A 13,468-nucleotide genomic window follows, 5' to 3' on the forward strand; every position below is an offset into this window, starting at 1 on the left:
CATTATTAAGTTCATTTGCATTCTTTCTTGAACCAAGTAGTCTAGACAGACATTGGTAACTACTAATTACTACCCAAATTATACTCAAGTTTAGGATGACAATTTTGGCGGTGTATTAAATTGTTGAAACAGTATAATCACACATTAAAAATTGGTTTAAAAACTTTTAGTTTAAAATTAGTTTGAAAATTAGTTTGAAGAATTTTAGTTCACAAATCACTATTTTTGGTTTGTCACAAAACCAACATTGACAATGTTGTATATATTGTTTTTGGAGAAAAGACAATAACTTATGGAAATAGATAATTAGAGATGGATAAATTTCAATTTCTTGGATTTTTAAAAACATGAAAATATAAATTACTGTATAGGTTTTGATAAAAGCATTAACAATGTTTAGGTTTTGATAAATTGTTGGGGAGGGTTGCCTTGTGAATGATAGAATGTTTACCAGCACCCTGACTTGTACTTGTTATAATATACTAGCAAACTCTCATTTGTGACAAACAAAATTATTTTAAATATTCTCAAATATAACTCTGGCATGATTTGCTGATTTATTCAATCCTCGGTTGAATAAATGAGGTCTGAAGCCACTGGGCACACACAGAGGAAATCCAATTTTATCCTCAGCTGCCTGCCCCACTACTCACCCGCACTGACTGTGTCACTTGGACCATTCGGAATAGTTGGTGCCGCTGGGGTTCTCGGGAGAATGTTAGTGTCCATGGTTACTAAGAGGAGTTCTGTAACAATTCAGAGCCTCGGAGGTATTTGAAATATGCTCTGGCATCTTGATTTTGGACTTGTATATGTTTAGAATGCTGGTGGTGCCACCGCCACCATCTAACATGAGTCCCCAATCCTCTCAGCATGGCCTGCAGGCAGAAGTGTGTCTACCTGTCCTGGGCCTCACGGTACTGCTGCTCCTTCTCAGGGTGGCCTAATTTGTGAGAAGCCAGTATTCCCACAGAAGGAAGAAGAGAATGGACCGGATGCTGGCGGAGCAGCTTCAGGAGGGACGCCGTCTCACTGACAGGCTGTGCGTCCTGAACAAGGAGTACAAGGAGATGCAGCCCTCCCTGGAAGAGGCAAGGCGACAGGGCCCCGCAAACAGTAACTGTAGCCACCTGGACATCAACTTGGCCCTGATATGCAAGGTCAACGCTCTGGCTCAAGAGTTGGATGCAGAGAAACGCCGTTGGTCACACCTGGAGGCCAGGATGGTGGGGCTGCAGCTAGAGTTCAAGGCCATGGAAATGCTCTTGAAGGTCTTGGCCAATCTGCAGGGTGGCCCAGAGCCCCTTCCTCAAGGATGGCGCCTGGGGAGCAGCTTTGAGTTTTAAGCAGCTCAGTTCCCTTTTGTCCATTCATGCGGAGCTTCCAGTTCTATCTGTCTCTCCATCAAACTTGAGGACTGGAGACCAGTGGGTGGGAACAGGGGGATTCCACCCGCTCTTTATTCTGGGATTTCAGTGCTTGAAGTCCTCCTGCCTAGTTTGCCCAACACCACGCGAAGTGGTCCCAGAAGTCCCTCTGACAACTCAGGAGCACTCCTCCCATAAGGAGAATTGCTGAAGCACATTGGGTTATTCACTGGATTATCACCTTTGTGGAAATGTGCTCAAAAGACTCTCCTTTGTTTTAAATCTTTCTTTAATCATAGAGTTCAAGTTAGTTTCTGTAATGCTGATAAAATTGATGACTGGTAAATTTGGCAATATGGCATGGTAATCTTAGGTGTGTGCTAGTCTTATTTCCTTATCCTATTGTATTAGAGTTTAAAACATTAATGAATCTCTAATAAATTTCATTTGGTTCTTTGAAAATAAAAATAATTGTGTGGAGGATCTGTTCACCTATACCTTCTTCGTTTTTTGAACTACTGTTTCTGGACTGGATCCCAGAATCAGTGAATCTGTGCATAGCCCCTTAATGGGAAGTTCCCTATATTTATTTGCCACTTCTGTGCATATTTTAATACCAGTGTTCCAAAGAATCACCTCTACTTAGTCTAAATAAGTAACCTCAGTTAGGGTATCTTATACTGTGAACAACACTCCCCTTAGTCTTCGGAAAAAAGTTACACACCTTCATGAGCCTTCTGAATAGAAATAATCACACTGATGATGTTGTTTGCTATGAGCATATTCCTGCCTCTTCCTGTTCGCCTTGACATTAATATACTAAACTACTATTTGATAGTCTTCCCTGAAGGGAAATAGAAAACTAAGAACACCAGAGAAAAGTAATAAGAATCATTCTGAGACAAAAAATAATAACCCTAAGTTTAATATCCTTGTGTATAACAATGAGAAATAAATCTAAATATGAAACATTTTACTGGCGGAGAATCCATCATGTTTTAAAATAATTTATATTAAGAAAATATTACAGACTTTTTCTGTTATTATTTATTTAGGGGCATAAGTTTTGGGTCATATTATTAGTTACTCAGAAAATATGCATAGCTCTATGCTCCATTGATCTCTGAAAGTGCTCAGAGGACCATATATAGTGCCAGAAATTTGAACCAGGATTATAGCCATATACAAGCAACTACCTTATCTCCTGTACTATATTTTAGACCAACTACAGACCTTTGAATCCAGATGCTATACAACTGCAACCTCTATCGATATGGACACAAAATATTATTTGGCACACAAAATATAATTTGATCCTGAGTTTCTATGGCTAAGTCATGTTAGCCCATGTCTCTGTGTTCACAGAGCACACTTTGCTATTTATTCTAACTTCAAATTGAAAGTCAAAATGTAGAGAAACTTTCCCTGAAATCCAATAAAATCAGAAAATATACTCCAGAGAGAATACCTAACACTATACTAAATTGATGACAGATATTTGTAAATATGCTAATAGCAAACAGAATTTTTAATATTTTATTAGTATTATTAAATATTTTATTATTATTAAAAAGCAGGATAGCACAGCAGGTATGGTGTTTGTCTTGCACACAGCCAACATGGCCAACCCGAGTTCTATTCCTCGGTCCCTCTCGGAGAGCCCGGCGTGCTACAGAGAGTATCTCGCCCACACGGCAAAGCCTGGGAAGCTACCCATGACATATTCAATCTGCCAAACACAGTAACAACAAGTCTCACGATGGAGACATTACTGGGCCCACTCAAACAAATCAATAAACAATGGGAGGACCATGACCGTGACATTAAAATGCAATAGAAATGATTGTATCATAATAAGACAAGTTTTAGTGAATTATTTACAATAAAACTTTACAATCTTTTTTACAATTATCTGTTGCAAGCTAAAATTCAATTTGTATTTGTTATCTGTGGACAGGTTTAGGAAAACCACAAAAGCAAGCACTTCTACAATTGAAATGAACAAGACTCATGGCATCAAATTATGTACAAAGACATTAGTTAGCAGCAGTACTGCATTTTGAATGCCATCTCTATAAGAAGTCCATGATAAAGCAGTTGTTTTTAGTGTAGAAAAAAAATGTCCAGAAATATAGAAATACATGTTTTTTTACAAAACTCAATTTGAAAAAAAATTGAAACTTTTTTATAAGTTTTGTAAACTTGTAAAAACTTTTGTAAAAACTTTCAATTTGAAAAATAATATACTTAAAAGACTGAGAAGAATATCTTCTTAAAAATACAATCATATCTTTTGAAAAGTGGTAACATTTTTAAATTCCAGATAGAATTTTTGAATTATTGAATATATTGTATAGAGAATGTATAGAGAAGTTTGGATACTAAACTATAAAACAAGTCTGAATGTTTAAAAATATGCTCAAATTAGCATCTGTCTCAAAAACAGAAAATATTTCACCAAAACAAATGTGCAATGATTATAAATCGGATTTAAAAAAAAATCTCGACAGTATAAATTGAGGGCAACTTATAAAAGTTCAGTATAGAAAAAAGCTGACTTGCTAATTGCACCAACTATTTTAAAAATGAAGATAAATCCTGCCCAGAAATGTCTGTAAACAACTTAGAGTAAAGAAGACACAACTTGAAAAGGCGAGATAAAAACGTGAGTAAAGAAAAATTCTCATTTTGAATCAATTTTATTCTTAACAAATAATATGTAGTGCATGCAAAGTTTAAAATAATAAAAATTCCATATGACTTAAGAGAGTCTCTTTTTAAAACTGCTCACAAATTTGGGAAAGAAAAGCAGAAAGATATAAACAATTAGAATTAATTAAAATAGTGTTAAATGAGGCTCGAGCAATAACACAGTGAGTAGGGCATTTGCCTTGCATGCAGCCAACCCGGGTTCAATTCCTCCGTCCTTCTTGGATAGCCCGGCAAGCTACCAAGAGTATTCTCTCCACATGGCAGAGCCTGGCAAACTCCCCGAGGCGTATTCGATATGCCAAAAACAGTAACAACAAGTCTCATTTCGTGTTCCTGGAGCGAGCAGACACCATTTGGCTACACTAGCACGTGACAGGAATGACTGGAGAGGTTACTGGTGCCCGGTTGAGCAAATCGATGAACAATGGGATGACAGTGCTAACTGTAAGTTAATAATCGCTACTGTAGACAAAGTCTTTTTAAGACAAAAAGCCTCAGATTCTACTCTTGAAATTTGATGTCTTTTCAACAGATTTTTTTTGCCCCAGTATAATCATGCAGTGAATATTTTTCACTACCAAGACACTTTTGTAAATGATTGATACATATGATCTAGCATAATTCTCATGATAAAACTCTATGATGATGATTATTAGTATCTCCTTACAGCTAAGACCCAAAATATTGTTAGGATCTACAGTCACACTCTAGAAAAAAAAAAAAAACCAGGAGATTCTAATGTGAACCCTTTAGCTCAAAGGTCTTCTAAGTCATACTTATTTTTCAATTTCCTTCTGTTTATTTTATTTTTTTCTGCTTACCAGTACTACCACCATTACTATTATTTTATTATTATAATTTTTGAAGCAATACTATTAAAAATACACATCTATCCACTTACATATAAATCAGTATTCTACTTTTCCCTGCTCTACTGTTTTTGATGCCTATTCAGTGAGCTACTCTTTGATCTCTGAGTCACAAATCATATAGTAGTTGGTTGGTGAAGGGTTTTCCTTCCACAGTAAGATCAAGCCACAGGTCCCTCAGCTGTGTACCTCAATACATCCTAAATTGTTTTCTATTGAATAAATTACTTTGTACTGTATGATTTGCTTAAATATTTTTCCAAAAAGAAGATATATTTTCCCTAAAGGTAAATTTATGAGGTCTTTAAGAACACAAATTCCTACTGTTGCTATAGCATCAAGTCAAGTGCTTGAAAATTTATATACTTTCAGGGCCAGTTTATATAAATGAATAAAGTTAGTTGGGCACACTTGGGACTCAAGGGAACTATGTGAAGCTAGAGAGTGCATTAATGGTCTGAAGAAATTCCACTTTAACTTTTTATAAACACTACCATCTAACACTCTATCATAATGTCTAGCAGGGGTAACACAACAAATCATGTCTTAATGAATAAAAAAGCACATTATATTTTAATTTCCCAATGTAATGAGAAAATGAAAAAGGGATTTAATTTTTTGTTCTGTGCTGAATTTTGTTGATCCTGTTCTTACATTGCAGCTCTATTCCCAAGTACTTTATGATGTAGCCATGATTGGACATAGGATCTTTAAAACATTAATTAAATTAAAATGAGGTTCTCAGTTGGAGTCCTGATATTCCTAGAGTCCTTGTAGGAAGAGTAAATTTGGAAATAAATATGCATAGAATATTATCCTCTGCACGTGAAAAAGAAGGCTACCCTATAGTCGACGGAGAAGAAATATAATATAAACCTTTCCCTCAAAACAATCAGAAGAAAACAATCTTGTTAATGTCTTGATCTGGACTCCTGTTCTATAAGAACATAAAGTTCTGTGTTTTAAACAATCCTGTGGCATTTTCCTAAAGCAGCCATAGCAAGGAATATGACATGTAATAATAATGATGCAAAATTTAATTGTTTCATAATCAATTAAGTTTGAACTCAGAGGTGTCAGATTAATAAATTATTAAAAATATTACATTCAGGGGCTGGAGAGATAGCACAGAGAGTAGGGCATTTGCCTTGCATGCGGACGACCCAGGTTCAATTCCCAGCATCCCATGTAGTCCCCTGAGCACCATCAGGAGTAACTCTTGAATGCAGAGCCAGGAATAACCCCTGTGTATCGCCAGGCGTGACCCCAAAAAGCAAAATGTATATATATATTACATTCAGCAAAATTCTTCATTCATATGTTTTCATGTGCCAAACCACGCTTGCCAATTAGCTCAAGAGTTTTCGAACATAGGCGAATTTTGTGGCTATCTCTCTCTTGGCGTTCCTCGCACATTCATGGAGGTGCTGAACCAGTCGATCATATTCCTCGTCAATGTTGTCAACAATGGCATCTTCCCATGTTGCCGCAATAGTACCAAAGAGTTCCCAGTTGGTGGTCATTCTGGGAGTTCTCTTTTTGAACTTTGCAGCCCTTTCTCCCGCTCTGTGAAGTAGAATTTTGCACGAAGGAGACGGTGGTCCGATCCCGTTCGAAATTTTGGGACAACAGCGACATCCGTCAGGCAAAACCGTCGATTGAATATGATGTGGTCTATTTCGTTGTGGAATCATCCACTGGGAGACTCCCATGTCCATCGTTTAGATTCTGCCTTCTGGAACTGTGAGTTACCATGAATGGTCTTGGTCGACATGATGAACTCAGACAGTCTCTCACCCTGTTCGTTCCATTCTAGGCCATGGGTCCCGATGTGAAGTTCTTCAGCTGATCTTCTTGGTCCTATCTTGGCATTAAAATCACCCACATGATCTTGTAGAAGGTGTGGTCTTCTTTATAGAGCTTCTCTAGCTCCATGTAGAACTTCTCGATTTCTCTTTCATCATAATGATATGTTGGTGCATAGACAACGAAGATAGAAACTGCAGGCAGTGAGCCACATCTATTCAAATGTAAACGTCCGATTCAGGTTGTTAGGCATTCGAATGAATCAATGCTCTTGGCCAAGTTTCTGTTGACAAGGACACCGACGCCTCCAAAACCTCTTTTATCGCATGTTCCGAGGAACAATTCTTCTCCAGTGTCGAAAATGGCATGGTGAGATTCGTGCCTTCTTTTCTTGGTCAGACCAATGATGTCGTACTTGATCATTCGCGCTTGTACCATCAGATCCTCGGTGGATGCATCTGATGCTAGCGTACGTGCATTGAAAGTACAGACGGTCATTTTTGTCTTCCTTCATTGTGGCAGCCTAGGTCGGCCTTGAGATTTTGTCGGCCTCTCCTTTCTCATCCTTCTCAGGGCTGCCATGTCGGTGAAGCCTACAGGGTCAGGTGAATGACACCAGTTGTAGTTACTGGTTTTGGCATATCGAATACACAACGGATAGCTTGCCAGGCTCTTCCGTGCGGGCGGAATACTCTCGGTAGCTTGCCAGTCTTTCCGAGAGGGATAGAGGCTTTTGGGGCGACCTCTAATCACCCTTGTAGGTTTTACCATATTTGAACCCTATCAAATATGGTACGACAATTCCGGAAGATGGGTATTTAGTGTCTTATGATGTGTCAGGTCCGGAAAGCATTCTGGAGTGTGGCGACGGCTGGGTAGTGGAAGTAGTGTCATGTGCATGCCTCAGGCAACCGCAAGCTAATGTCCAAGCTCCCAAAGCAGTGCAGAGATGCGATCAAGGAAGACCTCAAAGAGAGAAGAGCAGAAGTACTGGTAGATGCGGCAGAAGCCGGGAAAAGTATTTGTAACGCCCGCCTGTCCTTCGCCAACTACAAGACCAAGATGACTGCCCTCCGACGTCCTGATGGATCCATCACATCCTCCAGAACGGCAATGGAGAAGATTATCCATGACTTCTACTCAAATCTCTTCGATAGCCATGTCCACTTGCTGACATACCAAATTCCACATGATGGATATGTCGTTCCCAACGTTCTCCCTTCCGAAATCCGACACGCCGTTTCGTCGGTAAAGAAACAAACAGCACCCGGCCCAGACAAGGTCAGACCTGAACACCTGAAGAACCTGCCGTCAGTACTCATCAATACACTGGCTCGGCTCTTCACTCATTACCTGTCTGAATGCAAGGTTCCGTCCCAATGGAAAACTAGCAGGACCGTACTACTGTTCAAGAAGGGAGATATCCATGACATTGGCAACTATCGCCCGATCTGCCTATTGTCTGTCATCTACAAGTTGTTCACTCGAGTCATCCTAAATAGGATTGGCAGAACACTAGACGAAGGACAACCATGCAAGCAAGCAGGATTCCGCAAAGGATTCAGCACCATCGACCATATCCACACGATAACCAAGCTCATTGAGGTTTCTTGGGAGTTCAAGGTGCCGCTCTGTTTAACGTTCATTGATTTAAAGAAGGCCTTTGATTCTGTTGAGACGGAAGTGGTCATTGAAGCCCTAGCCAATCAGGGCATTCAAGCCCAATACATCAGGATCCTCCGTGAGCTGTATTGCGAATTCACTACCAGGATCTCACCATTCTACAAAGAAGTGATCGTTGATGTCAAGATAGGGGTGCGGTAGGGTGATACCATTTCACCGAAACTCTTCAGTGCCACCCTCGAGAACATCATGCGATGTCTGGAATGGGAAGGAATGGGAGTGAAGATAGATGGTTGGCAACTCTACCACCTCCGCTTTGCTGATGACATTGTTTTAATAACACCAAACATCAGCCAAGCGGCACAAATGCTGGCCGACTTTGACCGTGAGTGTGGAAAGGTAGGACTACAGCTGAATCTTACGAAGACAATGTTTATGAGAAACAGCCTCGTTCCTGACACCCATTCGCTCTCAACGGAACGACCATTTCTGAATGCAACAGCTATGTGTACCTAGGTCGAGAGCTCAACATGACAAATGACCTGTCACCCGAGCTACGCAGGAGGAAGAGAGCGGCTTGGAACGCCTTCAAGAACGTCGAAGAAATAGCTAAGAGGACGAAGAACTTCCGGCTCCGGGCACATCTCTTTGATTCCACTGTTCTTCCTGCATTAACATATGCCTCAGAGACCTGGGCCCTACGCAAACAAGATGAGAACACTATTCAGGTCTCCCAAAGAAGAATAGAAAGAACTATGCTTGGAATATCACGTTTCACTCAAATGAGAGAAAGAATCCGGAGTTCTGACATCTGTCGACGATCAAGAATCAGGGATGCTGTCTCATTTGGCAAGGTGTTGAAGATCAGATGGGCTGGTCATGTAATGAGATTTAAAGACGACCGCTGGACTAGAACTGTTATAGACTGGATTCCACGGGATGTCAAAAGACCGTGTAGCCGCCCACCTACCAGATGGTCAGACTTCTTCGTCAAGATCATGAACGATCGGTTTGAGGCCCTTCATGTTCCCGGAGCGAACAGATGCCATTGGGCTACACTAGCACACGACAGGGACAAATGGAGATGTTACTGGCACCCGCTCAAGCAAATCGAGGACTAACGGGAAGTTAAGTGATTAAGTGATATGTTTTCATGAATATTCCGGGAAAACAGTTTTGGAGAGGCTGACAAAAGAATTTAAGGTAAATAATGAAAAGATTTTTTCTCTTTTAGTTTCTCTTACCAAGTGTTAAGGCAAGTAAGCAATATGTGATTGAAAATCAACCCATTAAATGTACAAAAGAGGACATATGGTATTTGACTTATGTAGTAATGAAACAGTTAAGCCACATTAGCTCTAACAGAGTTGTACATGAAGTGTTTTAGAATCTAGTTTCTGCACAAAGACAGACCTGTTTTCAGCTAAGACCTGACATTGAAATTCCATTTCCAAGTACAAGTAGTTGTTTTTATTTTTAACAAAATTATTTTTACTATTACATCTGGATGGAAAATTTATAAGACTACTGTTTCAAGAAACAAAAGTTAATGGTGCAGATTGGACAATATCAATATCTTATCAATAATTTCATTGCTAAATATAGAGTAAGTATAGATTTTTAAAAAATATTTTGGGCCATGTCCTCAGGCTATAAAATCAATACCCAAAAGTCCATGGCTTTCCTAGATGCAAATAGTGAAATAGAAGAAAGTGAGATGCAGAAAACAATCCCGTTCACAACTGCACTCCAGAAAATCAAGTACCTAGGAATCAGCTTAACTAAGGAAGTAAAGGACCTGTACAAAGAAAACTACAAAACGCTACTTCAGGAAATAAAAGAGGACATGATGAAATGGAAAGATATCCCCTGTTCATGGATTGGGAGAATTAACATTGTCAAAATGGCAATACTTTCCAAAGCACTGTACAAATTCAATGTGATCCCTATTATGATACCCATGACATTCTTCAAAGAAATGGAGCAAACACTCCTGAAATTTATATGGAACAATAAGCCCCCACGAATAGCTAAAGCAATTCTGGGGAAAAAGAAAATGGGAGGAATCAACCTCCCTAACTTCAAACTTTACTACAAAGCAGTAATAATTAAAACAGCATGGTACTGGAACAAAGGCGGAGCTGCAGACCAATGGAACAAGGTCGAATATACTAACATCTCCCCCCAAGCATATGATCATCTAACCTTCGATAAGGGGGCAAGAAATATGAAGTGGAGCAAGGAAAGCCTCCTTAACAAATTGTGCTGGCAAAACAGGACAGCTACATGCAAAAAAGTGGGCTCATATCTGTTCCTAACACCCAGTACAAAAGTAAGATAAAAATGGATCAAAGACCTCAACATCAGACCGGAATCTATAAGGTATATTGAAGACAAAGTTGGCAAAACCCTCCATGACATTAAAGCTAATGGTATCTTCAAAGATGTCATGCCACTGGTCAAGCAAGTGAAAACAGAGATAGACAAATGGGACTATCTTAAACCAAGAAGATTCTGCACCTCCAAAGAAACAGTGACCAAAATACAGACAGTCTACAGAATGGGAAAGGATAATCTCCGGATACACATCTGACAAGGGGTTGATATCAAGGATATACAAAATACTGGTCGAACTCCACAAGAAGAAATCAACCAACCCCATCAAAAAATGGGGCGACGAAATGAACAGAAACTTTCTCAAAGAAGAAATCCGAATGGCTAAAAGGCACATGAGAAGATGATCTACATCATTAATCAGGGAGATGCAGATCAAAACCACAATGAGATATAATTTCACACCACAGAGACTGGCCCACATCCAAAAGACCAAAAGCAACTGGTGTTGGCATGGATGTGGTGAGAAAGGGATTCTCCTTCACTGCTGGTGGGAATGCCGACTGGTTCAGCCCTTTTGGAAAACAGTATGGACGATCCTCAAAAAATTAGAAATTGAGCTCCCATTTGATCCAGCAATACCACTCCTGGGAATATATCCCAGAGAGGCAAAAAAAGTATAGTCGAAGTGACATTTGCACCTGTTTGTTCACTGCAGCACTCTTTACAATAGCTAGAATCTGGAAAAAATCTGAATGCCCGAGAACAGATAACTGGTTAAAGAAACTTTGGTACATCTACACAATGGTGTACTGTGTAGCAGTTAGAAAAAATGAAGTCATGAAATTCATATACAAGTGGTACTACATGGAAAGAATCATACTAAACGAAATGAGTCAGAAAGAAAGGGACAGACATAGAAAGATTGAATTCATCTGGGGAACATAAAGTAACAAAATAGGAGACTAACACCCTAGAATAGCCGAGATAAGTACTAGGATACTCCATGGCTTTGAGGAGAGCCGCACACGCTAGGGGAAAAGGCAGCTCAGATAGAGAAGGGAGCAACAAATAAAGGGTGTTGGGAGGTTCCTCTCAGGATGGGAAATGCGTGATGAGAGTAGACAATAGTCCAAAAAATATTGCCACTCAATGTCTCTTTTGCAAACCACAGCACTCAAAATGAGAAAGATAACAAAAGGGAATGCCCTGCCACAGAGGTAGGGTGGGATGGGGGGATGGGGGGAGGGAGGGATACTGGGACTGGTTGTGGTGGAGAATGGGCACTGGTGGAGGGATGGCTATTCGAATATTGTATAACTGAAACCCAAGCACAAAAATTTGTAAGTCTACAACTGTACCTCATAGTGTTTCACTAACAAAAATTTAAGAAGGAAAAAAAATATGTTGAGCCACATCCAGTAGTGCTAAGGGATTGCTTTGGCTCTTCACTAAACATCACACCTGGCAGGGCTCAGGAATCCATATGGGATGCCTGGGATCCAACTGAGTTTAGTTTGGTGCAAGGCAAGCTGCTTGCCCTATTGCTTTGGCCCCCACAGAAAATTTTAAAGAGTAGTTAAAGGTAAAGGTAAAGGCCCTCCCGTTGATTGTCGATTTGCTCGAGCGGGCCCAGTAACGTCTCCATTGGAGACTTTGTTGTTACTGTGTCTGGCATATCGAATACTCTCGGTAGCTTGCCGGGCTCTCTGAGAGGGGCAGAGGAATCGAACTCGGGTCGGCCATGTTGGCCGCTTGTAAGGCGAACGCCTTACCACTGTGCTATCGCTCCAGCTGACTCCTTATGAAGGTGGCTATTATCATGGAAAACTAATTTTCCCCAGAGAATTTCCTTTTAAACCTCCTAGTATTTATATGATAACTCCCAATGGAAGATTTAAGTGCAACACGAGAAAAGACAACTGGCTGCACAGAGTTTAGCATTTAACTTAAAAGACAAAGTCTTCTGTGAATTATTTCCTGAAGTCGTGGAGGAAATCAAACAGAAACAGAAGGCGCAAGACGAACTCAGCAATAGACCCCAGACTCTCCCCTTGCCAGATGTGGTGCCTGACGGGGAAGCACACCTCGGCCAGAATGGGCTCCCACTACTCAATGGGCACGCGCCGGGGGCCAGGCCCAACGTCGCGGGCCTCCAGCAGGCCAACTGGCACCACGGACTCCTGGGTGGTGCCCTCGCGAACTTGTTTGTCATAGTTGGGTTTGCAGCCTTTGCCTACACGGTCAAATACGTTCTGAGAAGCATCGCGCAGGAGTGAGCCACAGCCATCACCGGCAGAGGCGGAGACGAGGGACGCTAGCCCCAAGCGGGGCATGGACTGGCGAGCTCAGGGCTGACCCACCTGGCTCCGGGGCTCAGCTCTTTAGAGACCTTTAAGGGAAACAAAACCCAAGTGTGTCATTTGGATTTGGAGGCGTGAATGCCCGTCCTCTGAACCTCGGGCTGGAGGCCGCACAGCCTGACCATCCACGCAGAAGGGGCCTCACACTTGGGTTTTCTAGCTTATCTCTGTATTGTCCTTTGGACCCGTTTTAGTAAACCTGTTTTTCATTTTATTAGATTTGGTCACTTACAAATACAAAACTATGCCTGTTGCACCACTGCCTGCGTTCTTGGATGGAACGCCGGCCGCAGGCTGAAGGCGTTCCACTGACCAGTGGCACGGGCAGGGCCCGGTGAGGTGGGATGAAAGAGTAGTTAATGTGTGAAAAATACTGCAAATGAAAATAAAAGGG

The 13,468-nt window shown here is 40.8% G+C and overlaps 1 protein-coding gene and 1 pseudogene across 2 annotated transcripts in view; one reads left to right on the plus strand and one right to left on the minus strand.

The window, feature by feature from the left end:
• EPHA3 (EPH receptor A3) overlaps positions 1-13,468 on the minus strand; it is a 398,195-nt gene that overhangs the window by 286,725 nt on the left and 98,002 nt on the right. The gene's annotated exons all lie outside the window — the stretch shown is intronic.
• On the plus strand, positions 987-13,388 carry LOC130043142 (ubiquitin-conjugating enzyme E2 J2-like; annotated as a pseudogene).

The sequence above is a fragment of the Sorex fumeus genome, unplaced genomic scaffold (genome assembly GCF_029834395.1).
Source record: "Sorex fumeus unplaced genomic scaffold, SorFum_2.1 ptg000115l, whole genome shotgun sequence".
NCBI classification, from domain to species: Eukaryota; Metazoa; Chordata; class Mammalia; order Eulipotyphla; family Soricidae; genus Sorex; species Sorex fumeus.